Here is a 22631-nt window from a genome sequence, read left to right on the forward strand (position 1 = left end):
GTCCGAGCTGGAAATGTTGTGCTGTGTTTGAGCTGGAAATGTTGTGCTGTGTCTGAACTGGCAATGAGATTTTCACGCATTTCCTAGTTATCATTGTCCACCTTGTTTTTTCTCATTGAAAGTAATGGATTGAGGAGTGTGTGTTCCCTCCTACCTACTCCTCCCTCAACACTGACAGTGTGTGGATGGCAGTACAATGGCAGTGTGTGGATAGCAGTACAATGGCAGTGTGTGGATGGCAGTACAATTCCAGTGTGTGGATGACAGTACAATAATTGTGTGGATGACAGTACAATAATTGTGTGGATGACAGTACAATAATTGTGTGGATGACAGTACTATGACAGTGTGTGGATGGCAGTACAACACTGACAGTGTGTGGATAGCAGTACAACACTGACAGTGTGTGGATAGCAGTACAACACTGACAGTGTGTTGATGACAGTACAACACTGACAGTGTGTTGATGACAGTACAACACTGACAGTGTGTTGATGACAGTACAACACTGACAGGGGTCGGAAATACCCAGAGAGGTGTCGGGAACATCCTGACAGAAGGTCATGATAAAAACATACACATGTACATATATACATACGTGCATGCATATCCGTTGAAAAGTATACTTTATGCTGGAAAATTTACATAAAAACAAGGCCGGAGGTAAACATTGACCTGATAACAGTAAACTTAATACAAGAAAATTATTGCATTATGAGGAAGAGCCAAAACCGTAAGGGTTATACATAGCCTGGGAGGTTATTAAATATGATTAATAGGGGGAGGGAATAGCTCTAATACCTTCGATCAAGAGTCCTTCACCAGTAGCAAAATCCAACATACATAAGGAGAGAACTTACTTCGTCAACGCCGCAGTAGTGAGTGAACACCTTCCACTTGTCTCACTCCAGACACACTGAAGACGTTGCTTTTTAATGTGGGTTTATATCCTATCGACTACACTAGGTCATCAAGGCTGTACGTAAACTTTTCACTGTCAGACATAAAAACTTTAAGCCCTAAAATGGGAATTAAACTCTCAGCAAACAAAGACTGATGGACATAAACGTCTCGGTGTATATTATATTGTGGGTGATGTTATTTGGTTAATTTGCATTAAAGTCTTTGAACTACTCAAGGGCCACTAAGGCTGCATGTCGCCTGTTCAACAGCAAATTATTGTTCCTTGGATATAGTCATGGACCGGGTCGCGGGGGCGTTGACCCCTGGAACACACTCCAGGTATAAATTATATGATAGTTCCTTTGATATAAAATAGGGATTAAAGTAAATTCTCAATTTACTCACTTGTACACACACTGAAAGACTTCCTGTGTTGAGTTTAACTGTTATTGACCTGGAGGTCAATAGGCCAGGGATGGAAATACACTTCCCAGGTTAGGTTAGGTCAGATTTGTCAGGTAACAGATGAAGTTTCCTGACGCGGGTCTTATATGATGACCCAGACAGCTGCAGCTTTTGGTCGTCTGACCGAGGCCTTCCACTACACTTGCCAGTGTACACACCTGTGTATACTGGAGGAGAGGCTGCCTTGCTGCCCACGATGGTCGGGCAGTCTGGCTCCTGCCACACACTTCACAATATTCAATTATTTGCACTTAGTTTTACTATTATATTGCTAATAATATCATCATTTTAGTAAGTTTATTATAACTTATGTTCCTTCATTACTTGTCTATTTATCACCATAGAAACAATGCTGGGGAGTCCATATCGTTTAATCATTTTGCATCAGGTAGCATTAGACGTAACGGTGCTGGCTGTGAGGTGAGTCACCCGTAGCTCAGTGGTCACAGCCTCTGCGGGTCTAGCGCTTTCCCCTGGCCATATTTCACAACCGAAGGGTCGCAGGCTTAATTCATATGGAAAGGCAGTGGACAAATATCTTGCTGTATATTTGGTTAAGGTTACTACCAGTAACCAGCAAGGTGTAGGTGTCCAGTCCCTGGACCCATTATGTACCTCTGTAATATTTTAATTACTGCCCACACCGAGGGTACAATGGTGGACCTTCATTTTTGGGGTCCAGAAGCTTGAACTGTTATGTGGTCACCCTCGTAGCCAGCAACGGCTAACCTACATGATAAAATAAAAATTAAAAGTTTTAATATTAACTATTATTTTGTAATGAATTACACTATATTATTAACATTATTATTTTTTAAAACCCCTTCTCATACACTAGACCTAAAAATTTTAAGCACTGTGGAGTAAAATAGCTTCTGGGACCTCTCCGGGATTAGGGGCCCTGAAGCTTAATAATAATAATAATAATTCCTTTATTTCTATAAGTACATGTACATATAATACTGAACATCAAAATGGTATACAATACCGACAGGTTGTTAGGTAAGACACATATGCAACAGTTAGACAACTTTATTCCGAAACGTTTCGCCTACACAGTAGGCTTCTTCAGTCGAATACAGAAAGTAGGCAGGAACAGTAGAGATGTGAAGACGATGTAATCAGTCCATCACACCTTCAGAAGACATCCTCAAGATCCTTCCCAACGTCCTGAACTTTACTGCACCTACAGACCTGTCTCCTGCCCAAGCAACTGCTCCTGTAACTTCTATAACCACTTCCACCGCTGACAACGTTGATCAAGTTGCCTCAACCACCGCCTCCCACCTCTCCCAGCCTGCTGTTACACAACCATTACACCTCACAGCTGCTCCTGTCGAACCTCAGTCACCTGCTACCACCATTGTAGATTCTCCCAGTGAATCCACTCCAGAAGAGGAAGATAACGACGACTCCAGTAAACCCTCATGGGAAAACCTTACCTTTTACACTTCTCCTTCAAATACTGACACCATGACCTGTACTGAACTCTACAAAAGCCTCGGTGCTGGAACAGTCAAGTATGCATGTGAATCACCGCTTCACTTCACACTCACCCAAGTTCTTGAGTTCATCAAGCCTCTACGTTTCACCTTCAGCAACAAGGCTAAATTATACCACCTATCTAGAAGCAGCTTCAAAAAGTTTGAAAATGGCTCCATTGCTAACCTGCCTCCTCAGTTACTCCTATAACTCCCATATGTGTTCTACCCTCTGATGTGACCTAGCCTGCTGCCAGCTACTCAAGATTCAAGACTTCAACTACCACAAGTTCAATGCAACAGTCCCTGCTATTCCTGTTCTCAAGTCTGCCCCACGATCGCCTTAGCTGCTGGGTTAAGCCCTGGCTCTATTTCTCTTACTAAGAATACTCCTCTCCAGAGCTATTCTTCATCTGTCCCGTCTTCCCCGCTCATCCCATTGGGATTTTACCTAAACTTGCTTGCTTGCTTGCTTGCTTGATCTTCAGATAGTTCCTGACTATGGAACTGAACTTCTCCAGGCCGAGGGACTGACAACCTCAAATTCTGATGGACTGATTACATCGTCTTCACATCTCTACTGTTCCTGCCTACTTTCTGTATTCGACTGAAGAAGCCTACTGTGTAGGCGAAACGTTTCGGAATAAAGTTGTCTAACTGTTGCATATGTGTCTTACCTAACACATATAATACTACATGTACATGTACTTGTATTACATGTACATGTACATGTAATACTACTATATACGAAAATCACTCACAACGAAAGCAAAAGACTTGGCAGACGGTGCAACATCCGCCAGTGAAAAGCAGGGGTGTCACTAGCACGTTAAGAGACAATACAATAAGTGTCAGGGGCCCGAGACTGTTCAACTGCCTCCCAGCATACATAAGGGGGATTACCAATAGACCCCTGGCTGTCTTCAAGCAGGCACTGGACAAGCACCTAAAGTCGGCACCTGACCAGCCGGGCTGTGGCTCGTACGCTGGATTGCGTGCAGCCAGCAGTAACAGCCTGGTTGATCAGGCTCTGATCCACCAGGAGGCCTGGTCACAGACAGGGCCTCGGGGGCGTTGACCCCCGGAACTCTCTCCAGGTAAACTCCAGGTATATAGAAAACCCCTTGTTATGCTGAGCATTTCGGGCAAATTAGGTAAATTTTGTCCCAGGATGCGACCCGCACCAGTCCACTAACACCCAGATACCTATTTTACTGACAGGTAAACACAGACAGCAAGTGTTTTAAGGAAACACGCCCTTATGTTTTCTAGTCGTACCGGGGATCGATCCCCGGACCTCATTGTGTGAGCTGAGTGTGGGGTTCATAATAAACATATTAAACTAAGCTGGTCATGTCTCAAACACTTACTACACACATCAGTGAAGGAGAAGGACAGGTTGTCTGATCAGGTCAGAGTCACTCGCATTATATATATCAGTTTAGGAAAATAGTTAAGATAAGATAAAATTTCGTTCGGATTTTTAACCCCGGAGGGTTAGCCACCCAGGATAACCCAAGAAAGTCAGTGCGTCATCGAGGACTGTCTAACTTATTTCCATTGTGGTCCTTAATCTTGTCCCCCTCTCAGTAGTAGTAACCAGTTACCAGTAACCAGTGTATCGTTGACTCAACGACCAACCGTCTCTGCCTGAGTCACTATCTGAATTCATATTGTGCTGACCTCAGCAGTATCAAAAGGCCCCCTCACATAGGGTACTGTGGGCGGCTAGTCAGTGTTACGAGTGTGAGCAAGGAGATAGGTACGGCTGGCAAGGGCTCTCTCCACATATCTGCAATAATACGTAATAACAGCCTACGTGAGTATTTCTTACCTAATCCACGTATCGAACTCCCACATGATAAATGGTGGCACCGGTGTGGAGCGTGGATTTACGTTTTTAAGGGTAATTCAAGAAGTTAGAAGGCTGTTTGTGAGAGTAGCGGCAGGGTCAAAGGTGAACCTCCAGCCAGCAGACTCACTCCCCTCACAACCTTCAGCCTGCAAGCCTGTTGCAGCCGTTTCAAGCTTCCTGGCTTAGTTCGTGTGCTAATTGCTTCAATCTCCGAGGGGTTGACCCGGATTTTGCAATTAAGCCAGTCAGTAAGCCAGACTGTGGAAGTGAACGCCAGTCAGCCTATCATCCAGCCTGTCTCCTGTCATCCAACTGCTCCTCCGTGCTTTGTGCATCGTTACACGTCTTCCAGTCAGCCATTCTCGTGGGGTAAGCCAGTCAGCCAACCCAGCTTCTAACCCAGCTGAGAGAGAGAAGTAAGCCACGCAGTAAGAAGTAAGCCAAGTTCCTCTGAAGTATTGTCTATATCGCTTTGTGCTCCCTGTTGGATGCTAAGAGTGGTTTTCACCATTCCTGTGGCATAGAGTGGGTTATCAAGCCACCTTCGTGGGTAGAGTGGGGGTGCGCGTCAGTGAGTGCCAGCAGAGTCACACCCACCACCACCAACCCGTAGAGGAAACAGATCTCGTGGGTTTCAAAATAACCAGAACCAGGCTCATTCTTTCAATTCTCAAACTAACCAGAACCAGGCTCGTTCTTCCAATTCGGGGGAATTCGAGCGCCCCAGTCAAACCGTCCCATGGTGACAGTAGGTGATAATGAGTACACCATCCCCGTTCACAATTCCTTTGAAGCCTTAAGCAGTCTCGAGAATGACAACCCTGCTGATGATGTTGCTTCACATGTCTCTGACATAGATGATTTTGGGGATGGAGTAGAACAAGTCTTTTCTGATGACAATCCACCTTTTTGTTTGCACATAACTTCCAATGCAACCATAGGCCCTATAGTGCAAGCATCTGTTTATAATGCGCCCGTTCATTTGTTCATGGACTCTGGTGCGCAAGTCAATATTATTAGGTCTAGTTTGTTTAAGGATAAGAAGTTACGACATGTCCTTCTCGTAGAACCGACTCCTGTGTCCTCCCTTAGTGGAGTATCTGGTTCTCACCTGCGTGTCCGAGGTCGGACTTCCCTAACCTTTTCTATCCAAGGTAGAGACTTCACTGCTTCCTTCCTTGTTGTCGACCAGATTACTTTCCCTGGTGACCTTCTACTGGGATTTGCTACCATGCGAGACTTACGCATTGTGCTCGACCCTTATCGATGGCATGCACAAATTGACGACTTGATCGTTCCATTCTGGGGTTACCAGCTTGGATCAGAAATCTGTTATACTGCTGCAGAGTATGATGTACGGATTAAGTCCTTACAAGCTAATGCATTCTCCAGTAGTGTACCCAAGCGGTCAGGCACTGGTAATTCTGTCACTCCCATCAGTGTTCCACCTATACCTTCAGATTTGCAGGATAGTCCGATGCCTCAAGTGTCCGAGGACCCTCAGATTGCCTTGAGTGCACAACCTATCCCTGCAATGCCTGCTAGTTCGAGTAGTAGTTTCTCCACAAGGGACGCCTTGTCGGAAAACAATTACTTGCAACTAGTAATGCCATCTCTTGTTGATGTCACATGCCGTCTGCAGAAAGACGTTTCTGTTGTGGCTAGTGCTCTCACTAGAGTGTCTAGTTGTTCCTAGTGTTCCAGATGGTGATAACGTCCTAGTTGACAGTGATTCCTGCAAAGTAAAAGGTCTATTTGTTGAACCATCCTTACATGTTGTACGAGATAGTAAGATCCATTTCTACCTGGCCAACACTTCTGGTCACAGTGTTCGCCTCAGAGCAAATACCAATCTTGTTGACCTTGTTCACTATCCTTACCCTGTTCAGGTAGAGGATGAGTTGTCACCTGACCAGTGGGTCGGTGCTATTTCTGCCGGGGAGACCTCATCCACTTCACTGGATCAATCTGTTCCACCAGTTGAGGAGAAAGACTTAGCTCCCACTGACTTCCCAGATGAAGTCAAGCGTTTGTTGACTCTGTTGAACAAACGTCGTAAAGCCATTGCTTTACCAGGTGAGAAGATGGGTATAACGAACTTATTGTCCCATCGTATTCCACTTGAACCTGGTACTAGACCTATCTACATACCTGCGTACAGAATGCCTCATTCACAAGTTGCTGTCGCAGAAGAATTGATCAATCAAATGCTTGATGATGGAGTTATTGCACCTAGCAATTCACCTTGGAATGCACCCTTGATACTAGTACCTAAGAAGGATGGTACTTGGCGTCCAGTGATTGACTTTAGGAAGTTAAACGCGAAAACCATTCCAGATCGCTTTCCACTCCCTGTACTGGGTGATCTTTTACGTAATATCGGAGATAACAAAGTCTTTTCAACCCTAGATTTGTTACAAGGGTTTTGGCAAGTCCCTCTTCACGAGGACAGCCAAGAGCTAACTGCATTCTCCACTCCTACAGGTCATTATCACTTCCTCCGTATGGCATTTGGATTACGATCTTCCCCTATCACGTTCTCAAGGCTCATGACTAATATCTTTAGAGGTCTCATAGGTAATGCACTTATGGTGTACTTAGATGACGTAATCGTCATGTCTAAAGACGTGGATACACACTTGAAAAGACTTGATGTAGTACTTGGTAAGCTTGAAGAAGCCAATTTAAAGATCAAACTGTCAAAATGTCAATTTTTCAGATCAGAAATTAAGTTTCTTGGTCACGTAGTCACTCCTAGAGGGGTTACGACTGACCAAAGTAAAGTAACTGCAGTACTAAATTTTCCAACTCCCAAAACTGCTGATGCCGTAAGATCCTTTGTGGGCTTAGCGGGTTTTTATAGATCTTTCATTGCCAATTTTTCTTCCATAGCTGCTCCTCTAACTGAGTTGCTTAAGAAAGATGCTCCTTTTGTGTGGACCTTCCGTCAAGAAAGAGCATTCCAAACTCTAAAAGAAAAGCTAACTTCTGCTCCAATTTTGAAATTTCCAGATTTTTCTAAGCCCTTCTATCTGACAACTGATGCTAGTTCAATTGGCATAGGTGCCGTACTAGCTCAGAAGACCGATGGCAAGTACAACGCAGTTGCATTTGCTAGCCGAGTCCTTACGAAGGCTGAACGTATTTATACAGTGACTGAGCAAGAAGCTTTAGCAATAGTATGGTCTTTAAAGCACTTCCGAGACATTATTTATCAGTACTCTGTTCATGTCTTGACAGACCATGCTCCACTGATACCCTTATTCCAGAACAAACAACCTACTGGAAGGTTAGCTAGATGGACCTTGACTATCCAAGAGTTCAATCCCACCTTTGAGCATTTACCTGGCAAGTCAAATGTAGTCGCAGATGCCTTATCGCGACATGTTAGTATAGTAACTGCAGACCCTCCATTTAGTGCTGAAGATGTAAAGAATGCTCAACGAACAGATCCCATGTGGTCTGGTGTGATTCGATTCCTGCTCCAGGAAGATCTTATTCTGAATGTGAAGCCACCAGCACCCATCAGTGACTTTGTCATGAACCAAGAATTACTGTATCGAACAGCCGAGTTGGGTACTCCTAGCAGAAGAGTATACCAGTTAGTAATTCCACAGTCACTAGTGAATGTAGCCTTACAGCTAGTTCACGATGTACCAGGTGTTGCACACCCTGGTATGGATCGTTCAGTAAAACAAGCCAGATTGAAATACTTTTGGCCTCGAATGGCAACTGATATTTCTGAGTATGTTAAGAAATGTAGTGTCTGCATGCAACATAAAGGCAATGCTAATGGTCCTAATCCAATCCAAGTGTATCCAACTACTAGCGAACCTTGGGAAAGAGTTGCGCTAGATTTGTTAACTAATTTCCAATGTTCCCTCCAAGGTAACAAACATCTGTGTGTTATGGTAGACCATTTCACCAGATATTGTGAGTTAGTTCCTATTGCAGATAAGACTGCCGAGACAGTAGCTAAAGCGTTTAAAGAACGCATTATCTGCAGGCATACCACCCCTAAGTCCCTAGTAACAGATAATGGAGGTGAATTCTGTAATGAAATTCTTGAAAATTTGTGTACCTTGTACAAGATCTCTAAATCCACCATTGTTCCTCATCATCCTGCCAGCAATGGGTTAGCGGAACGAACCAATAAGAAAGTACTTGATGTCTTGAGAGCCACTATCAATCCCAACAGTGAAACTTGGGATGAAGTTATACCTGATGTGCAGTGTGCTATTAATTCTGCTTACAATGTTTCTATAGGTGACACTCCACATTATGCATTGTACGGTGTAGATAAACGTTTGCCTTATGAGTTGTTATATTCTAATCCGAAACCAAATTACAACCCTGATGATTTCATAGCAACTCGTACCAGCTTAGCTCAAAGTGTTTTTAGAAGAATCCGTGAAACACTTCATAAATCAACAGCAGAATTTACAAGAGTCGCAAACACTCGATCAAAGCCATCCAAAATCAAAGTAGGTTCGAGAGTTATGCTGATTAACTTTAACAAAACGTCTGCAATGCCAAAGCTTGATCAAAAGTTTGTTGGTCCTTATCGAGTAGTTGAACATATCACTGGTAATAAGTATAAGGTTAGAGAGATTAGTACTGGTCAGTATAAAGAATCGCATTTAGATCATATGAAGTTAGTATGTGATGATAATGATGTTCCAACCCAGACTAATGTGACAGACTCTGACAATCCTCCTGATCCTGTACTCTCTTCCTCTGATACTCAGTCAGACGATCAACCTGAATGTCGTTATTCCCTACGTACACGACAGGTATTGAGAAATCCTCAAGTATCATTTGTAACTTCCAATTCAGATTTGCCTCAAATACAGCATGAGTTAGCCAATGCTACAGAGTTTGATCCTCCCAGAGATGACACCCATTCTGCATATGCCAATCTTACCCTAGCAGAGTTGGGGTTAAATGTAAATAACCTGTATAGATGAATAATTACAGTATCAACTTATCAGTATTCAAGAATTTTTTTTTTGTGTTCATGTTCTCTCCGCATTCTGAGAGTTAACAGTCTAGATTTGCGTGCACCGAATCTGCCTTTCTGTTAAACACTCTTTCTTTGTATATATTCCTTCCTCAGAATCCGTAGATCACACGAATACAGATCGATCGATCAAAATTTTTTTTTTATCACTTGTAATCTCAATGTTGAATTCGTTCATTTGTTGAGTTTTAAGTTGTACTATAGTATACCTTGTATTGCATTACAGTTTCAGTTACGTAAGCTTTCATTCCAATGTTCTACTTATGTATATATAATGTTTAATTGTTGTGTACTTTGACATTGTATAGAATCAGCCCAAGCCGTATACCTGCCATCTCTAGTTTGTATTAGTTGTATGTCGGGACGACATACGTTAGCGTCGCCGAGCTCTCAGTAGTAGTAACCAGTTACCAGTAACCAGTGTATCGTTGACTCAACGACCAACCGTCTCTGCCTGAGTCACTATCTGAATTCATATTGTGCTGACCTCAGCAGTATCAAAAGGCCCCCTCACATAGGGTACTGTGGGCGGCTAGTCAGTGTTACGAGTGTGAGCAAGGAGATAGGTACGGCTGGCAAGGGCTCTCTCCACATATCTGCAATAATACGTAATAACAGCCTACGTGAGTATTTCTTACCTAATCCACGTATCGAACTCCCACATGATACCCCAGGATGTGACCCATACCAGTCGACTAACACCCAGGTACTTATTCGCTGCTAGGTGAACAGGACAACAGTGTAAGGAAACGTGTCGAAATGTTTCCACCCGCCGGGAATCGAACCCGGGCACTCTGTGTGTGAAGCGGGAGCTTTAGCCACCAGGCCACTTAAATAAATGAAGTCACTGAAATTAATATTTATGATTTCTATATATTCAATTGACTTTTTTTTAATATTCATGCATTTTTTCAAGTATTTGATTTACCCAGTTCATCTTGTTAGAAATCAGTCGTGATGAATACATCACGACTGATTTCTAATATAATAAATAGGTACTACAAAAACTTGAATGGATGTAAGTTGCTGTGTTTGACTCTTACTGGGTTATCTGAGGTAATTCATACGAATATTATTATGTAAGACAATTGTAATTATCCAATCACTATTGGCATGTTTTCCTTCATCCCTTATCACTCAGTAGTGCTCGAAGATCCATACGGATTTAAAGCTACTACAACCACTATTACTACAACCACCACCACCACCACCACCACCACCACTACTACTACTACTACTACTACTACTACTACTACTACTACTACTACTACTACTACTACTACTACCAATAATAATAATAATAATAATAATAATAATAATAATAATAATAAAAACAACAGCTGCCTGTAATATGTGATACTAATGGAATGGGTTTTTCGTTTTCATTTACCATGTTTATTCAGAAAAAACTCTCATAAATGTTCAAGAAATGTCAATGCATTTTATCCTCAGTGACATATTATAAACCATTATCGAAAAGTACCCTGACTTTGCCAATTGTGATTAGCGCATAACCATTAAAATTTGTTAAATTTAAACACATCTTGCTAAAATATAAAGTAATATAAATAATTCAACACCAATAGTAATTTGTACTGTAGTATTTTTGTGACAGTTCATGTCTGCATAATTAACCCGTCACGATTATAACCAGATATAAACACGTAAACAGTTAATTACCACTGTAACTTGTTTAACCATCAGATCATTGGGGCTCAGTCCCTGGACCCATTACCTGGAGAGAGTTCCGGGGGGTCAACGCCCACGCGGCCCGGTCTGTGACCAGGCCTCATGGTGGATCAGAGCCTGATCAACCAAGCTGTTACTGCTGGGTATGGGGGTGTATAACAAAGATATTAAACTGCACTTACCAAGTCTGTAAGTCTAGCCATGGATGTTTCCATTGTTCCTTCGGAAGCACTATCTTGATCTTGAAGGGCGGTAGAAACAAGTCTCCAAAAGGGCCTTTGTGGTAGTGGGTTCCATTCTTCCCAGGGAATACCTTGAGGGTGTTCCGGCAGGGGTTAACGTCCCCGCTGCCCGGTCCACGACCAGGCCTCGCGGTGGATCAGGGTCTGATCAACCAGGCTGTTGTTGCCAAGAAGGTAGGACATAAAAAATATTTATACCTTCCACAGGGGTGCGGCAGTCAACCAGCAATATGGACCCTTTTCATAAGTTTTACATATGCTCTATACCCGTAATGAACCTCTGCCACAGTTGTAAGAGGTCTCAGTCTCACTTTGTATTAGTGACAGTCCTGTTACAAACCCAAATAAAGGAACCTCAAATTCCAGATACATACATCAGGTGACATATTCAAATTGATACTCATGCAACATCACCCCAATGAAAAGCAGAGGTTTCACTAGCATGTTAAGAGACAACACAATAAGTGTTAGGGGCCCGAGACTGTTCAACTACCTCCCAGCATACATAAGGGGGATTACCAATAGACCCCTGGCTGTCTTCAAGCAGACACTGGACAAGCACCTAAAGTCGGTACCTGACCAGCCGGGCTGTGGCTCGTACGTTGGATTGCGTGCAGCCAGCAGTAACAGCCTGATTGATCAGGCTCTGATCCACCAGGAGGTCTGGCCACAGACCGGGCCGCGGGAGCGTTGACCCCCGGAACTCTCTCCAGGTAAACTGCAGGTTTTACAGCTGGTTGTTGCGGACTGCGCCTCCCTGTCGTGTATATAAACGTAAGTGGTGTTTCATGTACAGGATTTCACGGATGAATGTCTTAATAGCGTGTATGCTATGTTTAGTATAATTAATGGGCGTATTGTTATTATTACCTTCATGGGGGAGCGCTAAAGCAGTAGAAATCATAGTGTCTGGGAAAATGGAAGACAATCAGATTAGATTTAAAGAAAGAGAGACCATGGCCAAATCATTGGATTAAGAATTCCTCACCAGCATTAAAGCCTCATTTGAGATGTACCGGGGTAGATCTGATAGTGGTTATTACTGGGCGATGACGTTTGTGGTGAAGAACAAGATAAAATTTCAGACTGTATATGCAGCTTTATTAGGGAAAGCTAAGGCCCCAGTGGAGTCTTTATATACCTTGTATGACTGGAAAATATCTGAGGAGACTCGTGAAGTTACGAATCTTTCCGATGGAACGAGATATAGTGAACAAGTTTTTGCATGGGAAGAGGGGAGGGAGTGTTGGGATTTCAGATAATGGTCGCTGATGATTCTTGAAGAGCCTGTTGAGAGGCAGACAAGATATTTCACTAAGTCTGTTTTTATGAGCAATTGGACGAGCTGCGTAAGTGAGTGACTCAGGTGTCAGCATAAGTACAGTAAGTAGGAGAGTGTTAGTGTTAAGGGCCTAGAATTTAAACTATGAAGATGTGTCAGCCGCTGGAGTGCAAGTAGAAGTATAAGTAGTTGTAATGTAAATGATTTAGAAAACCGATAAATTGAAGAATGAGACACTTGTGTAATATTTGGGAATCTGATTACCTCAAACTCCTTATATTCCACTGTTCTTCTCTATATTGGACTGAAGAAGTCACTGGCTGGCGAAACGTTTTCTCAATAACGATACCCAAATGTTGCGTGTCTCATTCTTTATGTACTCTTCATTCTGTGTACTTTGTTAATACAATATTAGTGTTTAGGGATACTATGTTGGTTTAGATATTAGGTTTTGTAACTTTATAGCGAAGTTTAATATGACAATAAGTTAGAATAAGCCTCTATAAGGTAGGTCATCTGGGAGGTGTTTTGAAATTTCTGTTACAATACAATACAAAACAATAAAAATGTCTGTGTGCGGTACAAATAATGTGGTTAACATAAACAGTAATATTTTATTTCAGCATGATACAATGTTTGTACAAAGGTGAATGACATTTCGGTGTACATGCAGAAAGCCCCTATATATATATGCAAATTATTTCGGGCAGACATGTAATGTAAAACATTGGTAGGTACCAAAGAAAGCCACTATGTATGCAATGCATTTCGAGCAAACTAATCCTAATGCTTAAATGTAAGACTTATGCAGTTAACTACAATCATAAGTGTTAGGTAAGACACGTATGCAACAGTTGAAACGTTTCGGAATAAAGTTGTCTAACTGTTGCATACGTGTCTTACCTAACAACCTGTCGGTATTGTATACCATTTTGATGTTCATCTTGTCAGACACTGCAACACATGGCATCTTGGTACAGAAAACACCTTGGACAAGCTTTTCAAGTGAGAACTGTTGGATCTGAGAGGGACATGACCTCTCAGTGGCTACATTCTCACTACTACTACTTTTTTTTTTTTTTTTTTTTTATATTTTATTTTAAACATGACATTACAAAATATAATATGTAAAACTCATTTAAGTCTATAAATTAACACAATCCTCCCTACAGCTAATGTTACACACCACACTTACAACTCCGTGTGGGTACACCCCCCCCCTCCCTGCTCCCTCATCCTATCACTTAACCCAAACCTGTTGGAGCTACCCAACAGAATTACATGATATGAACAACACTTTTATATACACATCCCTCGAAATGGTACTTAATGATCGACTACAGACCATGCAATGCATTGCACTGAACATATTATACAGACATATTACCCCCCCCCCCCCCTAGTGGTTATCCAACCACCCCACTATTTACAACCTAACATACTATAAACAATGAATGTTGCCTAATCTAAAGTCACACAGCAATGATCCAAACATTAATTTATGTAATTGTCCTAATGGTTCAGTTACATAACAATATGTATTACACAACAATGGTGATATAGAAAAGTCACAAGGACATACAAAATTACTACAAAACCATAAGAATAAACTTAGTCTCAAAATCCAACACATGTAAGCCTTTACACATTTAAACATGCAATTCCAGTGTTAAAACAATCACACAGCTTCAACTATGACATTCAAGCTCTATACAGCTTATATGGACATTACATAGTGCTATTGACAACAGTACAATACAACATAAAATATAACCATGACACAAGTAACACAAAGACTGTGCCTAGCACGCACCTAACCACAAAACCCTATAACACCACTGTTGCCCAACTTTATTTACACTATCTGACGTGCATTAACCTCTTTACTCTCAAAACAAAACTGTAAATTGCAGAACACCAGTGACGAACAATAATGCACAGACATTAATACAAACATATCACATCATATCTCTGGACACCGTGCATGATCACAGCATCAACACTATGCAGTGCAAGGCACCTAGAAAACAAGTTGGAGCAAACACATGCAATTATTATAGCAAATCTCCAAATTACAATGTCATTACCGTAAATCAATATTACCCCACACAATATGTATAATAAGTATAAAGTCCTGTCACACAAAAACTGGCCAGCTCCACAGGTGCTAGCACCCGTGGTCCACATATTATTCACTCATGCATCACTCATCCAACACTCTCGCAAAACTTTTGTTATCCATTACCAGGGAGGCAACCCTGTTTTCACCCCTGACTTCCCTACCCCAGCAACACTTTCCAATCATACCCTCCCCTCCCTCGTATATTACAAGTCTAATAAAACCTGTAACGTAAGTTGCCTATATCCCTCTGAAAAATCCTTCACCCACCTCCTCCCATAAATTTCCTTATTTCTACATACCGTTTTATAGAACGTTAACGCTAACACCCTCCTCTTCACCTCAGTAACCTGTTTGCCCCGCAATCCCCACACTATATAGATATAATCTGCCATAATGTATCCCACAGCTCTGATTACACGTTCCTCCCAACCCCCCACGTCGAGACTTAATGCTCTCAATACAGAAATTCGTTTACCTCCTATCCTATTTATCACCCTATTTAACCACCCCTTGACACTCCTCAGTCCATCACAAAAATATACTACATGAAAAGCCGACTCCTCCCCACCACATATCCCACACTCCCCCCCGTCAACGACTCGTCTATCCCGTAGAACCACACCCGACGGTAAAATGCCGTGCAGAAAACGATACATTACATCCCGAACACGAGGTTGCAACCTCATCCTACTCAACCTATTCCATATACTTCCCCATGCATACATGGGGAAAATTCCCTCTACAGGCGCTACAACCCTCCCGGCTAACAATCTACACAACCTACCTATTTTAACCTTTGCTGGCTCTCGATCCCACGCCAGAGCCCTCAACACAGTTTCACACTCGTGCAACTCAACTCCTGTATACATCCGTTGCAATCTGTTATGGATCCTGGCCAACCCCCCCCCCCCACCCACACTTTCCCTCATCACCTCCCTTTTAATGAAGACACATTTGACCCTCCGCTTTAAGTCCAGCAATCCCAGCCCCCCCTTACTTACAGGTAACATTACCACATCTCTCTTAATCCAATCACAGCTCGAACCCCACAAGAATTTAAAAACCTTCCTAAGTATGTTCGTTATTGCTGGCCCAGTTAATGGGAACACGGCTGCCACGTGCCATACTTTGCTATACAGTAAGATATTAACAACAATGGCACGCTGCACAAGGGTCAAATGATAAGGTCGCAATGCACCCAAGCGTCCCTGAATCCTTTCTACCATCCTAAGCGAGTTTTCCATGCGTGCCACAGGTAGAGCGTCTGCATAAATAAGACCACAGATTTTTAACGAATTCACCTGCTTCCTCACAACTGCACTACCCCAATCAACCCTACCCGCCCAAGCTCCTAACCCCATGACCATGGATTTATCTGAATTTACCCTCATACCAGTTGCCCCTGCGAACATTTGTACTACCCCGTCTAATGTGTCCATTGACATCCCCTCCCTGATCAGAACAGTTGTATCATCCACATACCCAATTAAAACTGGCCAAACCCTCGCAACCTCACACCCTGGTCCCTCTACGTGACACATACGCTGCTCCATCAATCTATAAAAGGGGTCCTGTACGCATGCAAACAATAATTGTGACATAGGACACCCCTGCCTAAGTCCCCTACCCATTACAATCTTCCCACCCAATCGACCATTAATCTGTACCCTCGCCATTGCACCTCCATACAACGCCTCAACCCAGCCCACTATTTCTTCCCCAAACCCCTGACCCCTGAGGATGGCTTTCAATGCTTTCCGATCCACTCTATCGTATGCCCCTTGCCAATCTAGCGCCACCAAACCTCCCTCCCTCCCTCCCCCTTTTGCCTCCACGAAATCCCTAAGTAACCCATGCCCCTCCACCATAGACCTCCCTGGCAAACCAAACTGAGTTGTTGATACTACCCGCCCTACCACACACTTGACCCGATTTCCCAAAATCTTCGCAAACAATTTATAATCTGCGCATAACAACGAGATCGCCCGGTAATCCCGAAGCGTATGCTGCCCCTTACCCTTCGGTACCAATACAACGACAGCCGTTGCCTGCTTCTCACCCAGCTCACCTCTCTCCTTCATGCAATTTAATAACCTAACCAGAAAATGCCTCAATAGTTCCCAATGCTGCTGATAAAACTCTACCGGGAGTCCATCAATTCCCGGTGCTTTGCCCTTTCGCATTCCACTTAAAGCCCTCCATATTTCCCCCTCAGTTATTTCGCCACCCAGTGCTTCCCTATCACTGTTACGCAACTGACATACCACACTCCCACACACCTGTTCTAAAACCCCATCCTCTACCCCTTCTCGTTGCCAGTACTTCTCATACCACTTGTCAGCAAACGCCCCCATTCCTTCCGTAGCTTGTATGACCTGCCCCTCCCTGTACCCACCTATCGATTCATGAACCTCCAACCATGGAATAGTCATTGCCTGCTGTCTTTGTTTCTGCCTACGCAATACGCACGATGAAGGTCTATCGCCCCATAACACCTCTTCCACCCCCGCCTGTACCCGCACCGCTTGGAACCTCTCATCCTGTACCTCACGCAGCCTCCCTTTAATTGCCATAATTTCATCCATTGGATAAGTGCCCGCCACCACCCCCCTCGCATAACAACCCCGTAATCTATCCTCCAAATAGTTAGCAAGCCCATATTTTAAAGAATTGATACGTTTCCCTTCCTTTACGTAATATTGCTTAATCCGTTCTTTAGCCACACCATCCCACCACATCACCACATCCTCTACCCCTTTTATCTCTGCACGTAACCCCTCCCACAGCGTTGCAAATCCCTCTATCCCCTCCTCATCACCTAACACACTTGTATTTAATTTCCAATATCCCCTAGATATACCTGCTAGTGACTCCCACGCCACCTCTGCTACTACCGCCCGATGATCCGAATAAGCTACTTCTATTGTACGGAAAAATGTCAACCCAACCCCTTGAGATATATACAGCCTATCCAACCTAGCAGCGTAACCCCGTCTTACAAAAGTGTGCTCTACCTCCCACGCCCCTCCTCCAACCGCATCCCGCAACTGAATATCCCTCAAAAGATCTCGCAAGGCCGCCGACACGTGCCCCGCCCCTTTTGGTTCCACGTCAGCCCTCCTAATAACGCAGTTCCAGTCGCCACCAACGATGGCCACTGCAGGTAAACCACGTAAGAAGAAAACTAGTTCTTCACATACAAAATCCCTTTTTACCCTCACATCATTTTCCGCTGGTGCATACACACATACAAAAGATACCCGCTGTCCCATCCACCACCCATCCACGCGCAATACTCTTCCCCCTCCACCCCCCTCACTTCTTAGCAACACAAACGGGCTTGCCTCCCTGATCAATATACCCACACCACCTTTCAGACGTGCAGATGGCAGAGTCATGACCTGAAACCCCTCCACCTCGAGCACTCTTCCCTCCTTGAAATTGTGTTCTTGCAGGAACACTACATCCACCCTATATTTATACAGAAACATTCGAAACCATTCCTTCTTCACACTATTACTCAGTCCATTTACGTTCACAGTCATACACCTAAGGCCTCTTTATAGTTTCCAACCCTTCCTCCTCTCTTCATTCATCCCAGGGCCTCCTGCCCCAGAGCCAGCACAAGGCTTCACACCATCAACCCCTCCCCCTTTTTTGCGATGCCTCTTATCGTGACTGCTTCGACATTGCTCTTCCTTCCTCCCAGACCTCTGCGCCGGCGTCAGGACATCATCTGAGTCTGACGCCGCCGCTCTCTTCCTCGTGATGCCCTCTACATCCATGTTATCTTCTGAGGTTCCCTCACGATGAACCTCAACCTCCACCACGCCCCGTTCCACAGCACACGGCGACAACTCTCTCTTACTAGTTGGCCCGTCAACCCTGCTATGTTTTTTATCCTTACATTCCTCTACAGGCACCGCCGTGTCTCTCACCAGCTCAGGAACAACATCCTCTGCAGGCGGTGTCAATGTCCTTAACACCTCCTGAAGCTCTTCCTCTAGAGCCTGCACCTCCTCCTGCACTTGCACTTCTGTACTTGTCCTTTGTGTAGTAACAGATCCTTTTACATCACAGCTTACCTCACACATGCCATTCTCCTCTTTGGAATCCTCCACCTCTTCACTCCACAAGCGCCCAGGCCCTTGCTTGCGCACTGGGCTCTCAACAGCTATCACGCTGGTAACTGGTGCTTCACCAGTTTGCGCTGGCGCCCTCCTCAGCTTCACGCACTCTGCCGCCATATGGTCGTATGCCCCACATATTCTGCACGTACGTCTCTGTCCGGCATACGATACCATAACTTGCGTCCTGAAGTCCTCCAACACGACGTAAGACGGTATGGGATGTCTCAGAGTCATCTTCAGGGAAAAGGTACCCTCCGGACGTCCCATGTAAGCACCTGCCGTCCACTTGCCCTTTTGCGCCAGATGTACGGTTCCATATGTCTCAAAAACACTCCTTATGTCAGCCTCATCTGCCTCAAATGGGACATTACGTATCTTAACCCACGTAAAGTGGCGAGATACGTCGATCAAACGCACCTTCACAGCTGGAGTAGCGTCAAGACTCACGTCTTGGAACCTCGTCACCAAAGACTCATACACGGACGTGGAATTCAGTTTGACGAAGATTCTATAAGCCCCATTCAGGGCTACACCATACACCTCATCGTCCTGGATTCCATAGGTCTCCCTAATGATTGTCGGGAGTAAGACTTGCACTGAAGAGGGTGAAATCGCCCCACGAAGCAGCTCAATACCAATGGTATTTACGCGCCTCCTCACACTCAGCGCCATGTTGATACAAGGTAGCTCACCTGAACAGCAGAGGGGTGCAGCGCACAACCTCACTCGACCGTGGTCAGGCAGCGAATGAGTATTTAAGTCTCCGCACTGTCGCTTGATCTTCAGATAGTTCCTGACTATGTTTACCTGGAGTTTACCTGGAGAGAGTTTCGGGGGTCAACGCCCCCGCGGCCCGGTCTGTGACCAGGCCTCCTGGTGGATCAGCGCCTGATCAACCAGGCTGTTGCTGCTGGCTGCACGCAAACCAACGTACGAGCCACAGCCCGGCTGATCAGGAACTGCCTTTAGGTGCTTGTCCAGTGCCAGCTTGAAGACTGCCAGGGGTCTGTTGGTAATCCCCCTTATGTGTGCTGGGAGGCAGTTGAACAGTCTCGGTCCCCTGACACTTATTGTATGGTCTCTTAACGTGCTAGTGACACCCCTGCTTTTCATTGGGGGGATGGTGCATCGTCTGCCAAGTCTTTTGCTTTCGTAGTGAGTGATTTTCGTGTGCAAGTTCGGTACTAGTCCCTCTAGGATTTTCCAGGTGTATATAATCATGTATCTCTCCCTCCTGCGTTCCAGGGAATACAGGTTTAGAAACCTCAAGCGCTCCCAGTAATTGAGGTGTTTTATCTCCGTTATGCGCGCCGTGAAAGTTCTCTGTACATTTTCTAGGTCGGCAATTTCACCTGCCTTGAAAGGTGCTGTTAGAGTGCAGCAATATTCCAGCCTAGATAGAACAAGTGACCTGAAGAGTGTCATCATGGGCTTGGCCTCCCTAGTTTTGAAGGTTCTCATTATCCATCCTGTCATTTTTCTAGCAGATGCGATTGATACAATGTTATGGTCCTTGAAGGTGAGATCCTCCGACATAATCACTCCCAGGTCTTTGACGTTGGTGTTTCGCTCTATTTTGTGGCCAGAATTTGTTTTGTACTCTGATGAAGATTTAATTTCCTCATGTTTACCATATCTGAGTAATTGAAATTTCTCATCGTTGAACTTCATATTGTTTTCTGCAGCCCACTGAAAGATTTGGTTGATGTCCGCCTGGAGCCTTGCAGTGTCTGCAATGGAAGACACTGTCATGCAGATTCGGGTGTCATCTGCAAAGGAAGACACGGTGCTGTGGCTGACATCCTTGTCTATGTCGGATATGAGGATGAGGAACAAGATGGGAGCTAGTACTGTGCCTTGTGGAACAGAGCTTTTCACCGTAGCTGCCTCGGACTTTACTCTGTTGACGACTACTCTCTGTGTTCTGTTAGTGAGGAAATTATAGATCCATCGACCAACTTTTCCTGTTATTCCTTTAGCGCGCATTTTGTGCGCTATTACGCCATGGTCACACTTGTCGAAGGCTTTTGCAAAGTCTGTATATATTACATCTGCATTCTTTTTGTCTTCTAGTGCATTTAGGACCTTGTCGTAGTGATCCAGTAGTTGAGACAGACAGGAGCGACCTGTTCTAAACCCATGTTGCCCTGGGTTGTGTAACTGATGGGTTTCTAGATGGGTGGTGATCTTGCTTCTTAGGACCCTTTCAAAGATTTTTATGATATGGGATGTTAGTGCTATTGGTCTGTAGTTCTTTGCTGTTGCTTTACTGCCCCCTTTGTGGAGTGGGGCTATGTCTGTTGTTTTTAGTAACTGAGGGACGACCCCCGTGTCCATGCTCCCTCTCCATAGGATGGAAAAGGCTCGTGATAGGGGCTTCTTGCAGTTCTTGATGAACACAGAGTTCCATGAGTCTGGCCCTGGGGCAGAGTGCATGGGCATGTCATTTATCGCCTGTTCGAAGTCATTTGGCGTCAGGATAACATCGGATAGGCTTGTGTTAATCAAATTTTGTGGCTCTCTCATAAAAAATTCATTTTGATCTTCGACTCTCAGTCTGGTTAGCGGCTTGCTAAAAACTGAGTCATATTGGGACTTGAGTAGCTCACTCATTTCCTTGCTGTCATCTGTGTAGGACCCATCTTGTTTAAGTAGGGGCCCAATACTGGACGTTGTTCTCGATTTTGATTTGGCATAGGAGAAGAAATACTTTGGGTTTCTTTCGATTTCATTTATGGCTTTTAGTTCTTCCCGCGATTCCTGACTCCTAAAGGATTCTTTTAGCTTAAGTTCGATGCTTGCTATTTCTCTGACCAGTGTCTCCCTGCGCATTTCTGATATATTGACCTCTTTTAGCCGCTCTGTTATTCTTTTCCGTCGCCTGTAAAGGGAGCGCCTGTCTCTTTCTATTTTACATCTACTCCTCCTTTTTCTTAGAGGAATAAGCCTTGTGCATACATCGAGTGCCACCGAGTTAATCTGTTCTAGGCATAAGTTTGGGTCTGTGTTGCTTAGTATATCTTCCCAGCTTATATCGGTTAGGACTTGGTTTACTTGGTCCCACTTTATGTTTTTGTTATTGAAGTTGAATTTGGTGAATGCTCCCTCGTGGCTAGTCTCATTTTGTCGGTCTGAGGCTCCACGCATACATGTCTGAACCTCAATTATGTTGTGATCTGAGTATATTGTTTTTGATATGGTGACATTTCTTATCAGATCATCATTGTTAGTGAAGATGAGGTCTAGTGTATTCTCCAGTCTAGTAGGCTCTATTATTTGCTGGTTTAAATTGAATTTTGTGCAGAGATTTAAAAGCTCGTGTGAGTGTGAGTTTTCATCAGAGCTGCCTCCTGGTGTTATTACTGCAACAATATTATTTGCTATATTCCTCCATTTTAGGTGCCTTAAGTTGAAATCCCCCAGGAGCAAGATGTTGGGTGCA

The 22631-nt window shown here is 44.0% G+C and overlaps 1 protein-coding gene across 3 annotated transcripts in view; it reads right to left on the minus strand.

The window, feature by feature from the left end:
- LOC128701823 (heparan sulfate 2-O-sulfotransferase pipe-like) overlaps positions 1-1533 on the minus strand; it is a 96577-nt gene extending 95044 nt beyond the window's left edge. Inside the window, exon 1 of one of the 3 annotated variants that reach the window (XM_070099869.1) lies at positions 1309-1533. The gene's annotated coding sequence lies outside the window, so the exon portion shown is untranslated. Of the gene's footprint in view, positions 1-860; positions 995-1308 lie in introns of those variants that run through there. The other 2 variants (XM_070099867.1, XM_070099868.1) reach the window with 2 other exon arrangements.
- Positions 1534-22631: the final 21098 nt, after the last annotated feature.

Source organism: Cherax quadricarinatus, chromosome 69, assembly GCF_038502225.1.
Source record: "Cherax quadricarinatus isolate ZL_2023a chromosome 69, ASM3850222v1, whole genome shotgun sequence".
Classification (NCBI taxonomy): domain Eukaryota; kingdom Metazoa; phylum Arthropoda; class Malacostraca; order Decapoda; family Parastacidae; genus Cherax; species Cherax quadricarinatus.